The sequence below is a fragment of the Cygnus atratus genome, chromosome 1, assembly GCF_013377495.2.
Source record: "Cygnus atratus isolate AKBS03 ecotype Queensland, Australia chromosome 1, CAtr_DNAZoo_HiC_assembly, whole genome shotgun sequence".
Classification (NCBI taxonomy): domain Eukaryota; kingdom Metazoa; phylum Chordata; class Aves; order Anseriformes; family Anatidae; genus Cygnus; species Cygnus atratus.
Window position 1 is genome coordinate 70,072,168 of NC_066362.1, and position 11,185 is coordinate 70,083,352.

The window sequence follows — 11,185 nt, forward strand, 5'->3', positions numbered from 1 at the left end:
AAACCAAAGCAACATCATTTTTTTAAGACTGGGGAAGAAGAAAAAAAAAAAGTGGAGTGGTTTTTACCTCATATATACATGAGTCAAAACTAAAGCCTCAAAATCTGATCTTATTAAAAAACAGAAGGGTGAACTGTTTCTTTTTTCTCTCTCTCTCTCTCTTTTTTTTTTTTTTGGCAATGAGTTATAGACTGGACGGAGTGAAACCTTGGCAAGTTGTGGGGGTTAAGACATGGGAGGAGAGAAGAGGACAAAGGAGAGAGAAAAACAACTGCTGCGAGTCTAATCTTCTGATTCAAATGCACCTTAACAGCACTGGTTGGAAAGAAGACTAAAAAGTGGAAGGAATTTCTGGATCCAGATCAAGACAGCAGAAATACCTTAATCTTTGCTGGGCCATAATCTCTTGAGAAGGCTTGTGAGAATTTGATCCTGTAATTTCCAAACTAGAATCTTAAAACTGATTTGGACTAGAACTACAGTCGGTTTGAAAAATGTTATTGCTTCTTCCTGTGGAAAAACAAAACAAAACTAAACTAAACTTAAAAAAAAAATAAATCAGCCAAACCCAAAGTGCATGGGCTCATTACAAGCTCAGGAAATCAACTCTATTTAAATCTCTTTCAGCACCACTCTCCAACTTTAATAGAGTGTGTGTTGAAACAAATGTTACACGGAAGTTCATCCTCCCCTCCTGAGCCCTAGCTCTACACACGAATGGTCCCTACTTGTGTTTTCTTTCTGATAGGTCTTCTCAAGATTTTATTTCACTAGCCATCATTTTTGTTCTTTTCAGTGTTCCTTATTCCTATATCTCTGTTTCTGATCTTCATTATCACACCCTTGCACTCCTGTGTTTAGTTCAGTCCCTACTTTTCTGATTTCTGCGGTACCAGCTCCCAATGTTACTCATTCCTCTCTTAGCAGCTGCTTTGCTACCCCCTTTTTCTGTGCTCTCTCACGCAGTCTTCTAACATTGCAGTATCTGAAAGCTAGTTGAGTTCACTCCATTTTCTGTAAGTTTGCCATTCTCTCACACTGCTGGAACTCTCATAAGCAAAGTGTGTGCATCCTGAGAGCAGTCTTTCCTCACCGCTTCAACTACACACCAACCTCTTCCTCTAGACTACAGTCTTTCTCTCATCTCCCCCTTCCATCCATTCTTATGCCTCTAGGTCTTGCTGACAATAACAAAGTTTTGAGATGAGGAAAGTCTGTGGGAGACCTGCATTGATTTTCCAGCTCCACTGACATGACTGGAGTGGGCATCCACTTAAACAAGTTCTGTCAATGAGGCTCCAAATTCAGTGCTGAATTCTCCCTACAGATTTTCTCTCTGGTGGGTTGGTCCTGGCCAGCTGCCAGATGACCACCAAGTTACTCTCTCACTCCCTCTCCTGAACAGAATGGAGGGAGAAAAAAAAAAAAAAAGAAAAAATCTGTGTGCCAAGATAAAGACAGGTACTGTCATGAGCAAACCAGACTCGACCTGGGAAATAAATTATTGCAAATTAAAATTGCTTTTGATGTTGAGAAACAAAGACAAAAAATAAAACATCTTCCACACCACCAGCTCCTTCCCAAGCTATTTCACTCTTTCATTTCCTCCTCCACTAAAGAGAGCAGGGGTATGGGTTTAGGAGTTGCGGCTTGATTCTCTAACAGCTCCTTTCTGCCTCTCCCTCCTTAGACTTTCCTCTGCTGCAGCGTGGGTCCTTCTATGGTCTGCAGTCCTTCAAGACAAACCTGCTCCACTGCGGGTTCATGGACGACAGTTCCTTCAGCAAATACCCATATAGCAAATACCTCTGGCATGTGGATACTCCACAGGCTGCAGTGTGGCTGTATACTCCAACATTATCTTCTCTATGGAGAAATAAAACAAGGGACACTCCTCATATGTCTTCCCCTCTAAACCCTTTACCACCTTTGTTACCCTCCTTTGGACACTCTCTAACAGCTTTATATCTTTCTTATATTGTGGTGCCAAAACCACACACAGTACTGAAGGTGAGGCCATGCCAGCACAGAGAGAGCAGGACAATCCCTTCCCTCGACCGACTAGCAATGCCGTACTTGATGCACCCCAGGATACTCTTGGCCCTTTTGGCTGCCAAGGCGCACTGCTGGCTCACATTCAACTTGTTGACCAAACCCCCCAGACCCCTTTCTGTGGGGCTGCTCTCCAGCACCTCATCCCCTGGTTTGTATATATAGCCAGGGTTGTCCCTTCCCAGGTGCAGAATCCGACACTTGCTCTTGTTAAACTTCATATTGTTGGTGATTACCCAGCTCTCTAATTGGTCGAGATCTCTCTGCAAGGCTTAACCACCCTTGACAGAGTCAACAGCTCCACCCGATTTGGCATCATCTGCAAACTTGCTCAAAAACCTTTCCAGTTCCTTCATCCAAATTGTTTATGAAAACATTGAAGAGGACTGGCCTTAAAATGGAGCCCCGGGGAACCCCACTAGTGAGAGTTCACCAGCCTGATATTACCCCAGTTACAAGAACCCTCTGGGCCCGACCTGTCAACCAGCTGTTCAGCCATCTTATTTATCCAACTGTATTCTTGTCATTTTGTCCGGAAGGATACTGTGAGAGACAGTATTGAAAGCTTTACTGAAATCCAGAAAGATTGCATCAACTGGCTTCCTTTGGTCAACTAGCTGGGTGATCTTGTCATAAAAGAAAATTAAGTGTGTTAGACGTAACCTTCCTTTAGTGAACCCATGTTGGCTCTGACCAATGACTGCATTCAGGTGTTTTTCAATAACTCCCAGAATAATCTTCTCCATAATTTTATCAGGCACTGAAGTGAGACCGACAGGCCTGTAATCGCCAGGATCTTCTTCTTGCACTTCTTGAAAACTGGGACCAAATTTTCCAGCTTCCAGTCAGCTGGGACCTCTCTGGATTCCCAAGACCATTGAAAAATAATTGAGAGAAGTCCCATGATGACATCAGACAGCTCTCTGAGTACTTTGGGATGAATCCCATCAGGACCCATGGACTTACATGAATCCAGGTGGAGCAGCAAATCCTGCACAAGTCTGGGGTTAACTGGGAGTTTATCATTCCTTCAATCATGGTCCTCCAACTCAGGGCAGCTGGGGCCTCAGGGCCCATCACTAGTGTTGAAGAGATATGTTTTCCCAGGGTGCCACCGGCTTGACTGATGGCTTCAGCTGTGTCCTGCAGTGGCTCCATTGGAATCGGCTGTGTTCAGCATAAGCACAAAGCAGATCCTGGCCTATTCTCACAAAGGCAACCCCTGCAGCCACCCCACTACCAACACCTTGACTCCTACATCTAGTAGAGCATGCACTTACTACCATTACTAGCCCTAACTCCAGCATCTTGAAGTGCATTTTTTTTTCCTGAATCACTACAATTAGCTATATCTTCTGCAGGTGGATGTACTGATCTATTTCTCTGGATGAGATCAAAAGAATAAATAATAAGCTTTCAAAATATCAAGGGCTTTATTTTATTTATTTATTTATTTGGGAAGCCTACAAGCATATTTCTTATTTTGGCTACAGTTGTATAACATATGTTCATTGCAAACAGTATTATCCTGTTCTGTTTGTAGGCTCAATATGAGGCACTAGTGTGCCCTGGCAGCAGAGAGGGCAAACTACATTTTGGGGTGCATTAAACTCAACATAGCCATCCAGTAAAAAGGATTCTCCCACTAAATTTAGCATTGGTGCAGTGTCACCTCAATTATTGTGTGCAGTTCTGGTCTCCACTATACAAAAAAGACACTAAGTTACTTGATAGCACCCAGAGGAGGGCAACAAAGCTGGTATGAGGACTGGCAGATATGTCCTACCAGGAGAGGCTGAGGATACTTGGGTTGCCCAGTCTGGAGAAAAGGAGCTGAGAGGCGACCTCCCTGCCCCCTGCAGCTCCCAGAGGAGGGAAGTGCAGAGGGAGGTGCTGGTCTCTGCTCCTGGTCACCGATGACAGGATGTGAAGGAACAGCACAAAGCTGTGCCAGGGGAGGATCAGACTGGACGTTTGAAAAAAATTATTTACCGTGAGGGTGGTCAAACACTGGAACAGGCTTCCAAGTGAAGTGGTTGATGCTCCCATGCCTGTCAATGTTCAAAAAACATTTGGATAATGACCTCAGTAACATGCTTTAACTTTTAGCTAGCCCTGAAGTGGTCAGGAAGTTGGACTTGATGATCATTGTAGGTCCCTTCCAACTGAACTATTCTGTTCTGTTCTGTTCTATTGTTCTATTCCATTCTATGATTGGACCACACATGCGTGCAAAATTCACATGGATTAGAATTATTATGCCAGTCCAGAGTCTTATCTGGAAATTGTGAAGACACAACTTTTCCAAGGGAAACTAAAAACCTAATTGTTCTAAACAAATATATCTAGTATATTTTGATTCCCTGTAAGATCACTAATGATGCTGGGCCATTTTCTCCATCCACTTCCTGATATCTGCAATGCTTCTTCTTTTGGGAAACTCACAGCAGCAGAGCTTTTTGACATTGCAATAAAAGTGACAAGGTATGGTACAGTGATTTACTAATTTGCAATGTCTTATGTGTCAAATATTTTAAGGTTGGAAAAAAGAGCCTCCATACTTAATAAACGACTTAGTCTTATTTCAGTATTAAACCATTATTTATTTGCTACACTAAATGGGGACTTCTTATAAAGTCATTGGATCATTACTCTTCCATGATCTAAGACCTCACAAAGGGGAATGATAAGAACCATTCATTTTTTACTAGTTTCCAGTTAAGTATGACATTGTATACACTATGCTTTTGAATACTGTTTGGGTGGGTCAAAGTGCATTGTATTGTCTTTGCTTTATTTAACATTTACAAGATTCATAATAATGCACTTGTAATATTTTCATCTTGCTGTGAACCTCTGATTCTCCATTTTTATTTATGTTCTTTATTTTTAATTTAATTTGGATGTATCCACAGGATAGTCAACAGGGGATATAATTACTTTCTTTCCTCATGGTTATCAAGTTCTTCTCTAGTTGTTGCCAATCATATTTAAAATATAGTTGCCAAGATTCGAATCACAGGTGCTGCAAATATGTTTTGATTGTATCTGCACATTGTTACTATGTTAATTTTGTATTAAAATGATGTAAAACTTAGCCTTTATAATGTGAAGAAGTTTTTCCTTTAAACAGGATGATCGACATCATTCTGACACATTGAGCACAGTTCTTGGTTTCCATATTTTTGCCTTATCTGTATCCAAGCTGCCTAGCAGCCTGTCAGTTTGGTATGTAATAAGCCAAATGATGTGGGAGTGATTAATTTGGGGTCTGCATGACTTTATGCACTGTGTCAGACTGTCAACGGGAACTAGTGAGAACTATATACTCTCTTTAAACACAGAGGCTACTGCTCCAGTGACTGAGCAAGTAACACAGAGGCATCAGAAGCAGTCTACCAATTCAGATTGCATTGGAATTTACAGTTCCAAACACAAGATTAAGTCCCTCTGTTTTCTAGCATGTCCCACAGTGGTGACATTTGTTCAAGGAAGGAGATAGATCCTTTTCTTCCTGAATAATCTTAATGAAAATGTTTATCAAGAGCTTAGAGTTTATATAACGTAGGAAAACTTGACAGAACAGCATGATGCTTTTTCTTGTTTGTAGCAGAAGACCGCAGGATTACAAATGAAACCAACATTAGTGCAAAGTCAACCTGAAATCTAACCCCAAACCTTCACCCTGGGGTGCAAGTGAAGTTATGACTATGTAACTGAGGTTAACAGCAAGATGGGAGAAGCAGGGCAGAAGGGTAACATAACTTCATGTGAACCACTGATCCATCCTAGGTAGGGCTGCTCCTCTGGTGATTTGATCAGAGGTTATATAATAATGGATGTTTTCCTTAACACCTCATCTCCTAGGATCACGTACATCTCATAACGGGTGTGTGTGTGTGTGAAGACTTCCTAGCACCTGCATTTATAGTGGAGAGCTTAGAAATAAGGATGTTAAGAATGTTAAGGGTTCAAAACTATAAGGCACATTAAAAAGATTAATAATTTAGTATTAAAAGATGATTGAAGATGAACACTTTATGACTATCAAAAACATCTGAAGATCTTGGAATACTTGACCATAATGTCTGAATATTTAGAATTTTATAGCAATGTCAAGCAATTACATATATAGGCATGAGTATATTGGCCGTCTAATGAGAAGCATTAGAAAGTAGTCAATTCCTAAAACATGTAAAGAGAGCTGTATTCATCAGCTCTGTACCAAACCAGAGCCTAAAACAAAATGATACGATACTATTTCTGTAGGATATGTTGATATTGGCTGTGTCCAAAGCTTGGCAGCAATGATGGCAACTAGCATTTAGCTCATTTGCTGATACATGTTTATACCTTGTTAACAATCTGCTACCACTTTGTAGCAACATAGGACAATATGGCATAGGAAAGTATGAAAGGAGGAGAACTGGATTATATAGGCATTGTATCTGCCTATGCAAAGGCGAGCAAAGGCCTTTGTTTTTCTTACACTCATGGGTTAGGTGGAAACAGATCCATAGGACTTCCATAAAGAACAGAATGAGTTTACTTCATTATCTCCTCTGTGTGAACATTGAAGTGGTTGTGGATGGAGAATCCTTTTTGCTGTTTTTAACAGGTAGTTGTTTCACATGCTTTGGAGGTAATCAAGCTTGATTTGAAATGAAACAAATGCCTATCTTAAAGAGGATGATGAAAACCATTCTTCCGAGTAATTCTGTCTCATCAGCCAATCTTAAGTGCTAAGGGCACTGGACTCTTGATTAAAGCCACAGTTAGATAAAAAGAATATCTTTCATTAAAACAATACTGAAAATCTTCTTGTGCTAGCTATCTCCTATTTTTTATGCAGAGACATATCAATAGTTTTCACTGATGCAACAGAAAATAATATTCAAGATCTTATAACATAGTCATTTTCTTTTCAGTACAGTATTGTAAGTGTCTGTGATATAATCCATAACAGGCAGCTACATATAGATTGAGACTAACTTGCCAATGCACTAGCAGAGCATCTCAGGAAACCATTCTGGGCACAAGATGTTCTGTCACTATGAAAGTGTGGTAACGTTTTCCTCCAAGACTCAGAACACATTGTCATTGTTACAAGTAGAGGAGGTCTCCCCCAAAACGTTGAGCAGGCTGACAGATTAAGTGAGAGAAATTGGCAGGAAGAGGTCTTTGGAGATGGATGCACTATATTCCCAGCTGGACTCCAGCCTGGAATGCTTTTCAGTGTCTCTTTCCTTGTCAGAGAGTCCTTTCTGACTGTGGCATTGCTGATGTTCCCTCAAAGCTTCATTGCCAAGAAGGCAAGATATATGTAAGAAATAAAGACTAAAATTCTGGCTTCACTGAACATTCTCTTTTAATTCAAGAAGAACAAAATTTCATCCAAATCCTCAATATGTTCATCATCCAAATTCTCAATATGTTGATAACAACAGAATAGTGCACAGATAATTTCCCTTTTAGTTTCTGCCCTAAGGTTGCTGCATGAGATGGTGTTACTCGCTTCACTAATATCACTGATGGGGAGACAAAATAAAATATAGCTCACTCTACCTAAACTCTTCTGTCTCTAAAGAATTAAATTAAGAGTGAAATCCAATACCAAACTTACTTGATTTGCAAGTCACCAAAGAATATATCTGGTTTTGCTGATTTCTGGAAACTTTAATTGTATATATTTTGCTGATCACTGTAGAAACCATTACTAACAAACAGCCTTTCTTAATTAAAAAAAAGTGAATGTCTGTTTTAAAGGAAAACAGTATCCATCTCACTGAGCTCAACAACAAAAAGTCTAGAAAGTGCAAATCAATTCTTACTATAATGTATAAAATCTATTTTAAGCTTGTTAATTTCTGAGCTTTGTTCTGGAGGCAGCAGCAGTGAAATCATTCATGACACCAATAGTATATACAGCACGTAAATAACTTTAATCCACCTTCCAGCTTGATTTCTTGAAGCGTAACCAACAGGAAAAATATAATTAAAATACCTCATTGGTCTAGACTACTGTGATATATGATTGCTTTGTGAAAACCAACACGCACTTCTGGATGCTTATGCATTAGAATAGGTATTAACAATTGGCTCAAAAAATCTAATAAACCAACCAAACACTTGGGTCCTTCTTAAATACACTCAAGGACTTGTTGTCACCTCCTTGAACTCATTTGCTCTTTAAAAATGCCTGAGAACGTGCTGAAGAAAAAAAACATCTTGAAAACTAGGTAGACACATTGTAACCATGATATTTGTATTATATATTGATGAAATCAAATTAAGTGCAATTTAATTCTGATCCCACAATCAGTTATTTGTATTCTTCAGAGTAGTCTTGTCATTCATGAACTGTGTAGCTACCAGTCTTTTGCAGACATTTTCCATTGTTGTCTTGAGCTAACATGCTTTTTTTATTCCAATATCTGTAACATGTTCAAATCAAAAAGTATTTCATCTGAGAGAGACCTAAACACATTCCCAAAAAGATGAATAGATGATATATAAACTTGTAACATGTCTGGATTTTTTTCCATTTTATTTGGCAGACATTTAAAGACTTCTCTGTTGTTTATATAATTTTGTTTTTAATATTAGCATAACAACTAAACAAGAGTATGTTCATCCTCCTGATACAGTTGTATGCCCAGCAAGCACCATTCCTCCAAAACATTCTGTTTAGGAATCCCTCTTGACATTTCTCAGACTAACATATGACTAACATATTTGAATCTCTACATGTTAGCATTGAAATGCTTTTAAGTTTTGCAAAGTTTTGTTGTTGTTGTTGTTGTTGTTTTTTTGCTTTGTTTTGTTTTGTTTTTTAATGTTGTTTTGAAGTACAGGTTCTCATCTAGTACCATTTTTTAAGAGATGGTATCTCCTGGTTAAAATGGCACGTCCTGACAGAAACTGCTCAGGTGGCTTGGGAACCACATAGGTTCTTCACTGAGAGGGTGGTCACGCACTGGAACAGGCTCCCCAGGGACGTAGTCATGGCATCAAGCCTGTCAGAGTTTAAGAAGCATTTGGACTGTGCACTTAGTCATATGGTCTGATTTTTTGGGTCTGAATTTTTGTGGAGCCAGGAGTTGGACTCGATGATTCTTATGGGTCCCTTCCAACTCAGGATATTCTATGAACCTATGATTCTACGATTCATTCTGCAAACTGCACAGGAAACACATGAATCTTCACCTTTTTTTTTCATTTTCTTGAATACATCTGAGTTTTCCTCAGTATCAAAAAGTATGCAGAAAATACATTCCACCTAGCTTACAGCTGCTCATTTTGTTCCATCATCATGTTCATAAACATTTATGAAAACACTGCTTCTTTTGCCCTGTTTGCAAGGAACATTTGACATATACACAAAAACAAAAACAAACAAACAAACAAAAACTTAAAGACACAAGTTGGAAAATTGCATACAGGCAGGTTTCTGAAATAATTATGCTTTCCAATGTCAATGTTATTGTTTCAAACAGACCAAATGCAGTTTTACAGTTTTACTGACTTCAGGCACAGCACCTGCTGAAATCCTTGGCCACTGACACTCCAGGACAGATTTGGACCTATTCTAGCAATAATCCATAAATTAAAGCAAGATGCTCTCATTTATATGACTTTTTGACCCTGACAAAGTTATTAAGACTCATCCTGATTCAACTGAGATTTTTATCAAAAAAACCATCTAGCTGTATACATCATAGGCTTGTTATATTTGCAGGAGATATCGCATTTCAGAATGTCCCCATTTTCTCTTCCAAGTAAAAGTAGTAGTAATAGGGATATATAACAAATAGCAGCACCTTACCTTTACCTTCATGTTTTCTACTACTGTCAAGCCTCATGCTACAATACCTTGATTTATGTCTTTGTGATAGGGACTTTGTTGATATACCTCAACGTGTTTTTTTTTGGTAGGCTTTTTAGTAGGGAATACGAGAGTATTCTAGCTAGTATGCTATTAGTTCTGAAGTACCAAGGGAGAAAAAAACTATTTCAATAAGAATATGGAGATATATTCTTCTTAGTAGTAAAAATAAGATGCACCCGCTCACCAAAGTCTCAGCCGGCAGCTCCTCTTCCTCACTATGAGCAGAACAAATACTGACATTTTCCTCAAAGAATCAGTCATGAAATGTGCTCTTGAAACAACTTCTCAGTATGTTTCCAGACCCATACAGACCCATTCCAGACCCTAAAGCTGTTTGCATAATGTTCACTGCAGATGCAAAAAAATAAGAAGGATGACATTCCAAGCTGGAAATAGCAAACAGCAGAATTCTTGCTGAATTCCTGGGAGCCAAAACTTCACTATCACTCTCTAAGCATGTAATCTATGTTCAAAATAAAAAAGTGGGATGTTTAAATAATTGAATTTTTAAAATTATTGCCACAGAAATAGAGACTGGCCGTGTACCATGGTGACCAGTTATTTTTCAGAAAATTTATATAGAAAGATTGATGTGAAGTCTCAAGTGATGCCCTAATATGGTGGTAGTACGGGAACAGAAACATCCTTCAAAGTTCACTCGGCAAAAACAATCCTGTTTCTCCTTTGGCTAAAGGGCCTCCTACCATTGTAATGTAGAGGGGATCCATGAAGCTTATTTTTAAATCCAGAGAGGTGCAAATCCCTATGACTCTTGTAAGAAGAGAAAATATTTTAATTTAAAGAAAGAGAATGAATATCCATGACTTGCCATCTGATGGTGATGTTTATCCACTGATACAGATTTATTACCAAATGTGGAAAAAAAAAAAAAGATTTATAACTTTTTTTTTTGATAATTGTATTTTTATGATAATGTGTATTAATCAACTTTTTTTTAATTTATTTTTCCCCAGCATTTCCTGTCAAACTGTTTAGAAATACCACTGGAAAAAAGTAGAAGGCCCTGAGTGTTTATTCAATAATACCTTCCTTGTCTATCCATCTTTTGTCTACCCATACTGGACAATGGGAAGCATCTGAAAAATGCTGGTTTTGTAACTCTGAAATGCAAGGAATTAAAGTCAACATAAACAAATGTGAATCTCTGACGCATATTAAAATAGTTGAAATTACACAATGTGAAGGACATGGATAAAATCCCGATATCACATCTATTACAGGAAA

At 38.7% G+C, this 11,185-nt stretch overlaps 1 long non-coding RNA gene across 4 annotated transcripts in view; it reads right to left on the reverse strand.

The window, feature by feature from the left end:
- The window catches only part of LOC118250149 (uncharacterized), an 88,922-nt gene extending 78,680 nt beyond the window's left edge, over positions 1-10,242 (reverse strand). For all 4 annotated transcript variants that reach the window (XR_007707738.1, XR_007707740.1, XR_007707739.1 and 1 more), the window contains exon 1: positions 10,125-10,242. This is a non-coding gene — a long non-coding RNA (uncharacterized LOC118250149). The remainder of the gene's footprint in view (positions 1-10,124) is intronic.
- Positions 10,243-11,185: the final 943 nt, after the last annotated feature.